The following is an 8,905-nucleotide window of genomic DNA, read 5'->3' on the forward strand; positions in this document are numbered from 1 at the left end:
CTATAACCTTCATTTTTGAATGTCTATTCAAGTAACTGTAATGATTTATTTTGTTAAGACTCAACAGCTCTTGCCGATCAGTCTTGCCGATCAGTCTTGCCGATGTATAAGGGAATTCATAGTTCAAACTATGTTCTCTCATAGTATCAAAGTTTGAAGAACTAGAGTTAGTTTCTCACAAAACCTCACAGATTTAATCAAAATTAGTTTCCAAGGTTTTCTGGCAAAAATGATTAATTTTATTCATCCTCAGAAAAGAAGGGGACGTTTTCAGGGAAAGTGAGACATCTGGATTAAAAAAAAAGATGTAAACAATTAATACTCGGCCTTCCCCTTAAAACAAAACATGAACAAGAGACTGAAAGCAAACTGGGTTTGGTTCAAATACCCAGTTGTAATCTTGGTTTCCTTGCTCAGACATCAGTTCTGCCGAGTATTAATAGTGTAGAATGTAAACTCATTTATGGCACTTACATCATTACCTAACATGCTGTTAATCATCTTCCATGCTGTGAAATGCTCTAACCTGCTATAAAATGCAGCCTTTTTCATGTCTGCAACACTTTTGATTCATTGCTTTTTTTTTTTTCCCTTTAAGAAGGAGCCGAAGTGGATGTTTTCAAGATCTTGTCTATAGATCCAAAGACTTTACGATGAAGAATAACAAAAACACACTGCATACAGATGCTTAACACGCTTTTTGCATTTTTCTTCCCTTTAGGGCTGTTTTTTTTCCCCTTGGTAAGAGAGTTGCTATAACAAATGGAGGGCAAACACTTTACGCTTATCAGTTACAAATGCCTTAGATAGCGTCACAAAGGCAACAAGGAAGTCATTGGTGGCCATTACAGAGCACAATGCACCAGATTTGTCCATGAATAGTCTTTTCAAAATGCTCTCTGCTGTCATCATTATAGATACTATATGGAAGAGAAGGTTGATGTACCATAGTATTTCATTAGCTGTGAAGTTTGTTTATTCTGCTTTTTTTCACTAAACTTCCCCCACACTTCATTGTTCCTTCTCAGATTTAATATTCTGAGAAATTAGTTTATTTAAATTATTTTCAACATGGATATATCACTTGTAAGATATGGTGAATTGATAGCTCTGCAGACTGAAATGCTTTAACCATAGGACAGAGAGCACAATCAACAGCACTCCCTTTTTTTTACCTGCTGATCACAAACTTCAGATGAGAATGACAGACTCTGTAAGTTTAAAATACATCTAGATTTGATATATTAGTCAACACTGTTTTCCTGCTATAATTGCATGTATATTATGGCCTTAATCTTTTTATAATTAGATAGATATTTCAGATTTATGATGATGAACAACTAGATAGAAATTAGCAGAATCTCATTCCACAAAACTTTACAAATAAAGATTTTTATATGATTACTTTTATATTAATTAAAAACAAAATTAGTAGTTTGCATAAAAAGTATAATATAGCAGCAGTATATAAAACATACTTTTCTTACACAATTTACACTGATAATATAGATGTCTTCTCCCATTGTTCTTTTCACAGCCTTCTCAATTATCAAACATATCAGTTTTAAGCACTAAAAATATGTCACTGCATTACAACTGCAGTTAGCACTATAACTAATTTTGGAAAGCTGAAATTTTGAGAAGTCATCATGGAAACTCCAATATTTGGCCAAGATGCAGGAAGGACTAGTGGAACATTATAGTCCTGCTATCATGGGCAAACATGCAGAAAGAACTAGTTAACGCTTTTTGGGTTAAATCTAAAATCACAGCCCATGATATTTATTGAATTGTTTATTAAATTTATTGAATTAAAATACTGCAGATCAATTTGCAGAAGTGTGACATATTTGTAGCCACACCTTCCCCCATATTCAGCTTGTGATAGTTAGCTCTGCTTATGTTAACGTTCCAATTTTTCAGCTATAAACTGTCTTTCAAGAGTAGATCTGCCATATGCTACCACAGTTTATGCTAAGATTGGCAGCCTTACCATAATAAATTAAAAAATTATCCTTTATAGGCCATCCTCAACTCCTAAAAATCTCATCTGGAATCATTGGTATCAAAGGGTAATGAACTGTGTTCTCAGATCGTGCATATCTTAAACAGTTGTGTAGACTGGAATTAAGTCCTCACCAAGTAAAGAAGTGTACTTTTACACTCACTAGCTCAGGTTAGCAATCTCCATCTAAACTTCTAAAAGACACAAAAGATAGTCAGATTTTTATCTAAATATATTAAGTTATTCTGACTAAGGTAGCTGACAGGTATTCTACTGACAAGTTACTGTTTTGTTTCTCTTTATTTAGATAGCTATCTTACAGTAAATTGCCTTTTTTTTCTGAAAAAAAAAAGAAATAAAATCACTGCCACTATAGCAGTTTTCTTCAGAAGAGAATTTGATTGTATTCTTAATAATTACAGAAACTGAGAAGGAGATGGAAATGCAAAAATAATTATGTCTACCATTACCTCACTGAGATGAAATTCAATCTGTAAAATTTAACAACTGTTAATAAATATGTCTTCCTAAAAGTGGACTACACCTAGCAAACCTGATTCAAAAGGTATAGACACTGACTTATGAGCCAATCCACTTGCTATCTTTAAGGTAAACATAGGAGCTATTGTATTGAGAGAAATAAAATCCCTCAGAAAAATCCTTAGTCGCACAGTAAACAATATTTCAAAAATCAACAATGATCTCATCTGGCCTTAGTGCTAGTGTTTGCTTTTCTAAATACCAAACGTAATTAGTCTTAACCAGTTTCTCAGTAACTGAAGCCATCATTCTTAGAAGGAGAAAAATTTAAATGAAAAACCCAGAGAAAAGTTTCCGCCAAAACAGCTGATGCCAAAGCACTTCAAATTTTACTTCTGTCCAAAAAGACAAATGCAGTTGTGTTAAACCTAAGAGCTTCCAAATGATCTGTGATGGTTCAGCCAGAGGAGCACATCTCTTTTTTGGACATCTTGGTGTTGCTGCTGATGACCCATGATAATTCCCAGCAGATGAATTCAATTCTGTTAATTGGTCAAGTCCACTCTGTTGTCTGGCCAAGATTTGGAAGACAAAACTGTAGCTTTCCATCAGTTTGCCAGATTTCATTCTGGAGTGAATTTTTATAGTTGAGTTATAAAATCTGTTTATAATAGAAATACTGTCAGACATTTAGATTGTAACATCACTGTTTGTAGTACTATAGCTAACAGATGCAGTAGTGCACCTTGGGAGAAATGAATTATACATAACTATCACAATTTCCTTCACATGTTACCAGCTCACATGCTGTACACCTGTAGCCAGCTGGCAGAATGGGATGGGGATTATGCAGTGGGGAAGGTTCCCTGTTTTGGAGTGTTTTCCAGCCCTCTTTCAGGAAGACTGTGTTCTGCCCTCCTCTAGCTTGTGTATGCTTTTTTTTTTTCTTTTTCAAATCTATTTGACATTTCCTTAGTTACACCGATCTTAGCTTTGCTGTTAAACAACAAAAATATAAGACAAATTCTGTCTTACACAGACACAAGAAAAGTCACCATATTTTGATGTAGAAGCACAGAGGCCATAGTCACTGCCATACCAACAATAACTGGAGGCTTAATTGCTTCAGGAGTAAATGGAGTCTATATTACTTTTGTGCCAATGACTGAGGTAAGAGGGCAAGAAAATGAACCAGGAAAAAAAAAATCTTTGGAAGGACTCTCCATAATTTTCTATTTTCTTCTTACTTCCTGGTAAACCCATTCCATTCATGCACTTGCCATAGGAGTTGCAGTCCTTTTTTAAAACATATTGAAAAAAATACTTTTACTGCTTACACCTTGTTACTGACAAATAGCTAGAGCATAAGCCTGGAAAAACAACTCTAAGGAAATAGTTTACCAGTGTGCATCTTGTACCAGCATCTGGATTATCACTACATTTGGTCAAAGGCTTGTTTATAGCACGGACAAAAGGCCTATTTTTGCCTTGAACGTATATGGTTTGTGTTATCATTCCAGAGCATTATATTATAGTACATAATACATATATCATGCCTTTTGTAAAATACATACATAATTATGACATTTATTTGGACTTACGATTGGATTTCATTAACAGATGCTCACATTCTATTATATCCACATTATATGGGTTGGTATAACATACAGAGACTTTGACTATGCTAGAAATCTAATTGCTGTACTTATACAGGCAGGAATAACGTACATAGAYGTTAAGCATATTGGAAGTGTATCTTTTAACTGCTTGTTATTCCTGAGGAGTAACCTGAATTCCTCCTGAATTCCTGAGGAGTTTGTCTATACTATATTTTCTTTTCATATCATTTTCTTTCCTTTTCAGGGCACCACTCAATGTGAAATTTGCTAAAAAAATCCATATGAGAAATTGACTTAAAATTTTTATTTCTAAAACTAAAGAAGAATTCTGCTTGCAATGACCCAAAATAAAGCCTTGGAAATTCTACAGTTGTGCCCAAAGACTCTTGTGAACTCATTTTGATTTTGGTAATCTTACTGACCTTTCAAGAATCTTTTTAAGATTTAGATCTGTTACTCTTTTGGCTTGTTATCAGATTCATTAATGATAAACAGACCTAGAGAACTACCAGGTATTACCTTCTTAGAGAACTACCAGGTGCTTTAGGATTGCATAAGGTAAACTTATGTTCAATATGCAATTGAAAACTTTCATRTTCTTATTCAACTTTTTTTTTTGAAATTAAAGAAAAGTTTTTGTTTTTCATCCTTGTCTTCCAAACACACTTAATTGCAAAATTTAAGATAAATAAACAAGGATATATTTACTAAAAGACAATTCAGAGCAAGAACTTTTGTCCATTTTGGTCTGTTGCCGACGGGGGTCGGCAAGCCTCGTTCGCTAGCTGGACTGACCTGGGGTTGTCCTCACCCCAGGGCCATGGAGCACAGATATCACTATGGGGGATGCGGCAAAATGGCGTTTATTGCGCAGTTCAGTCTGCCTATATACTCCAGCTGAATGCRGAAACTCACCTACTGCCCAATCGGGAGACTAATTTCTACTTTTCACCTTSTATGGCATGGGGTTATCWGTAAACTGCATAAATTAATTACGCTCCTAACTCCYGTGACATCGCGAGATCTTCCGAGCGCCATGCCCTAAGCTCTATGCCCTATRCTATACTATATCATCTACTTTCGCTAAGCTCTCTACCTTCTTAAGCCCTAAAAGCACAAAAACTCCTACATTGGTCTTTTCAAACAAAATAATACATAAATTCCCAAATTGCACGCATGGATAGCTCAGAGCAATACATATAAACAAAAGAGAGGAAAATGTTCCTTTTTCACAAAAAAATTCTTGTAATATGGAGTGAAGCTGGGATTTGTTTCATAATTTTCAGCTATCTTCACATTTCCGCATTTATAGTCATTGCACATTTCCATTTGCTCTAAGTGCAGATAAATATTATTCCATAGAATTGYGGTAACTGTCATGCAAACACAGTATGTGTTCATGCAAACACAGTATGCACAAGCACACTCCAACTTGCATACTACCTGCAAYAGCAAAGTTTGATAAACATACATAGGACTTATGGAAAATCCTCCTTTATTTTCTGCTATTTCTTTTGGTACAATTTAGTACATTTTTTTCTGAAGTCATCAGCTGTATTTCTTTACAAAATCTATTTATTAACTAAATTCTCAAAGCTTATCCTGCTTTACTGCATCACAGTGTGACATAAGGGAGGAAACGTCTTGAAGGGACTCMTAAGATCTTATTTGAATCAGTGTCATTTGCCCATCGTAACTGGTAAGCACCTTGAAATACCTCCTTACAGTTTAAGGCCAGTAATTTCCTTCAAGTCACGTTGTATAGCACTTTAAGAACTAAAAGCCTGTATTTTGGTTACAAGAAGTTTTTAAACTGTGAACTTTTGCTGCCATCTTCTTTTGACTGGAATGGTGTAGGAAAGAATGACAAGGGCAGCAAAACCATGACAGACCTGAGGGCATGGTAACCTCTGGCAGGAGGCACTAACAAGCAGTTGGCAGTGGGTGAGATGGTAACATCTTTAGCTGACACAGCTGYCTCTGAAAAATGATGTGTAACAAGCCATAAATCACTCTTGTTGCAGAGGAGTATTTACTAAATAACTTTCAAAACCTGTATTGCTGTCTCTGTCTAAGAAGCACATGAGCAAATTGCTGAAACAGAGGTTAAGTGTCAGAAAAATCCTGTTGAAGTTTTTAGAAATATGCAAAGTTTTTCACCAAAGCAATCATTTACATTGGAGGGAGTGAGTTTTAAAGAAGTATCTGCTACCCTTTCACTCTGTATACCACATATCTTTGCCATTTTCAGCAACATTTTTATTGCAGCCCTGAAACTATAAAAAAATCCCAGACTAATTTATTACCTAGAAGGTTTCAATGACCAAAGATGTTGTGTTAATGTTTTGAACACACAGCTGGCTTTGGCTTGAAATCTGTTGAATGAGATGGGAGGGAAATGTTTCACTGTTTGAAAGGCCACATTAAAGGAGCAATAATGAAGTTTATCCACTTGCTTTCAGCCTCCACAGCATTCCTGAAAAGATCCAAACAGTTTCAAGTGTGTCCTTTATAATTCGTTCAGTGAAATGACGAGCCCATTTTCTTTAATAGCAGGAAGATAGTATTAATTTTATGTATTCAACACACAGTGTATGTTAGATCTTTGCAATGAATACAACTTAAGCATGTATTGCAGAGTCACTATGAAGACTCTGCCATTGTCCTCATTATGACTATTAATTGACTTCTATCATTTAGGCAGTAGAGATGAAATTATATTAACAGATGCAGATATAGCTTTTCAAGACTACTTAATTTTCTGTAAAACACATATCCACACCTCCAAAGCTGAGGAGCACATTAATTCTGGAATTCTGTTCTTAGCTCATTTTTAGTTCCCACCTTATTTAAGGTATTTCTTTTTAAAATGTATTTTATTACATATCTGTCTGTCTCACTGATATTGTACTTCCAATTCACAATTGACTGATTTTTTAAAAGGGTAGACACCAAGTGTTATTAATGGGAATCCTGCTGTGCTGAGCAGGTAACTTTCTAAGACAATATAACCTATACATTTGGTTTCATATCTGCRGTTACCAACACTGCAGCTTAGCTAGTCTCCACGTGGCAACAAGCCACTCTCACAGCTGTGCACCTGATCAAGGGAATGATATAGCATGCATACACTGTGCAGCCATTCTATATCAAAAAGTCTAACATCCTGTAGATATTTCCATTAGTTAATTTAGAGATCATCTACAGGACATCAGAATGACCCCAAGGAGCAGTGACTATAGTGAAAAAGTTGTAAGAATGACATATATGTGAATTTCACAGAGAATCTGAAGAACTGATGATGTTTTCCTTCTGCTTCCTCAAAGATTTTAGCTTCCTTTTACAACTAGCTTCCTTAAATGGCGAAGGAGATACAGTAATGAAATGAAACCGGAGAAAATTTCACGAATCAGCAAAGACAGGAAAAAAATATCTCCAAAGAATAACTTTGGGGCATAAAAATTCTTTCCAATTGACTCCCAAAGTTTCATTTACTGTGGGATCTTTCTATAATGTATAAAGTCGATACATGATTTACTTAGAGAATTTGAATGACTAACAGAAAAGAGTTGTTCCCACTTTCAGAAATAATATGTAAGATATGTGATCTTCCAGCCATCTTAGGAAGTGAGATGCAGCTATCTTACAAGTTCCTTCGTCCTGTATTTGAGCTACACTCACTTTTGGTAAATGATGACTACTACTTAGCAACAAGCCATATGCTTTTGCTTTTGTTATTTATCTTTGTGTAACTGAAGACATACAGTATCATGGCAAAGATCTTTGAAAAGGAATAATAACATGTAAAGTGCTTGGGCCTATCTCCAAGTAATGGGTGAGGCTTAATGTATTAWATTGTTGAAAAAGAATGCAATTTAGTGTGCGTATCATAGATGTCTTTGCAAAATCATGAACTTTAACCTTTACCGCATGTAGATAATGGCTATATAAATATGAAAATGTGGGGTGAAGTCTTGATCATCTGATGATTATCCTTATAATAAATGCTAACTCTGAACAGGGGTTAAGTATTCTACTTGTCCTTTTGTTCTGGGTTTTGYTTTTCTTTTAAAAATGTGATCTTCTCTTTCTCTTTTCTTTTTCATTCCAGACTTCAACCTGCAAATGCATTCATCCCTTAAATATGCGTTTTCCATACAAACTGTGGTCACCATTTATTTTAAATGCTTTTAGGGAAAGTTGTCTATGTTAGTTTGTAGAGCTCTAAGGAAGGCATCTTTCTCTAGACTGGTTTTGGACAGTACAAACAAGACCACCACTGCTGTAGTGTAATTGCAATAGCAAAAGTTAATGTGGTATTATTAATCTCATTTCAAAATTTGTCTTTCATGTGAATATATATTGTATTTATGTTTGCACACTGAGGGCTCTCTTCATAAGTGTGATCACAATCTTTACTTCCCAAGATGATTAAAGGAAACTGAGGTAACAAATGTTGCACATTCAAATGCTTATAGTAAAGCTGACAGAAAGATTCCTCTATCTAGATTTATTCTACAGCTTAAGACCAGGAAAGCTATTACAGGTGTATCAAATTGTCAGAATTTTATTAGGCAATTGGGTGAATTATGCAAAGGAGTGTCTAATTAACCACAAAACATAACTAGATTTGGGAACACAAAGAGCTGCAAATCTGGAACAATATTGTATCAGGCAGTTTAAAGGCCAAATCTGCCCAAAATATAAAATTCTGAGGTATAAAAGAGAACTAGTTCCTGGTCAGGTTGCCATATGGAATTCTATTTAATCCTGTCACACATAAAACCTTGGAAATAAAAAT

The sequence above is a fragment of the Nothoprocta perdicaria genome, unplaced genomic scaffold (genome assembly GCF_003342845.1).
Source record: "Nothoprocta perdicaria isolate Ctin4 unplaced genomic scaffold, notPer1 scaffold_53, whole genome shotgun sequence".
Classification (NCBI taxonomy): Eukaryota; Metazoa; Chordata; class Aves; order Tinamiformes; family Tinamidae; genus Nothoprocta; species Nothoprocta perdicaria.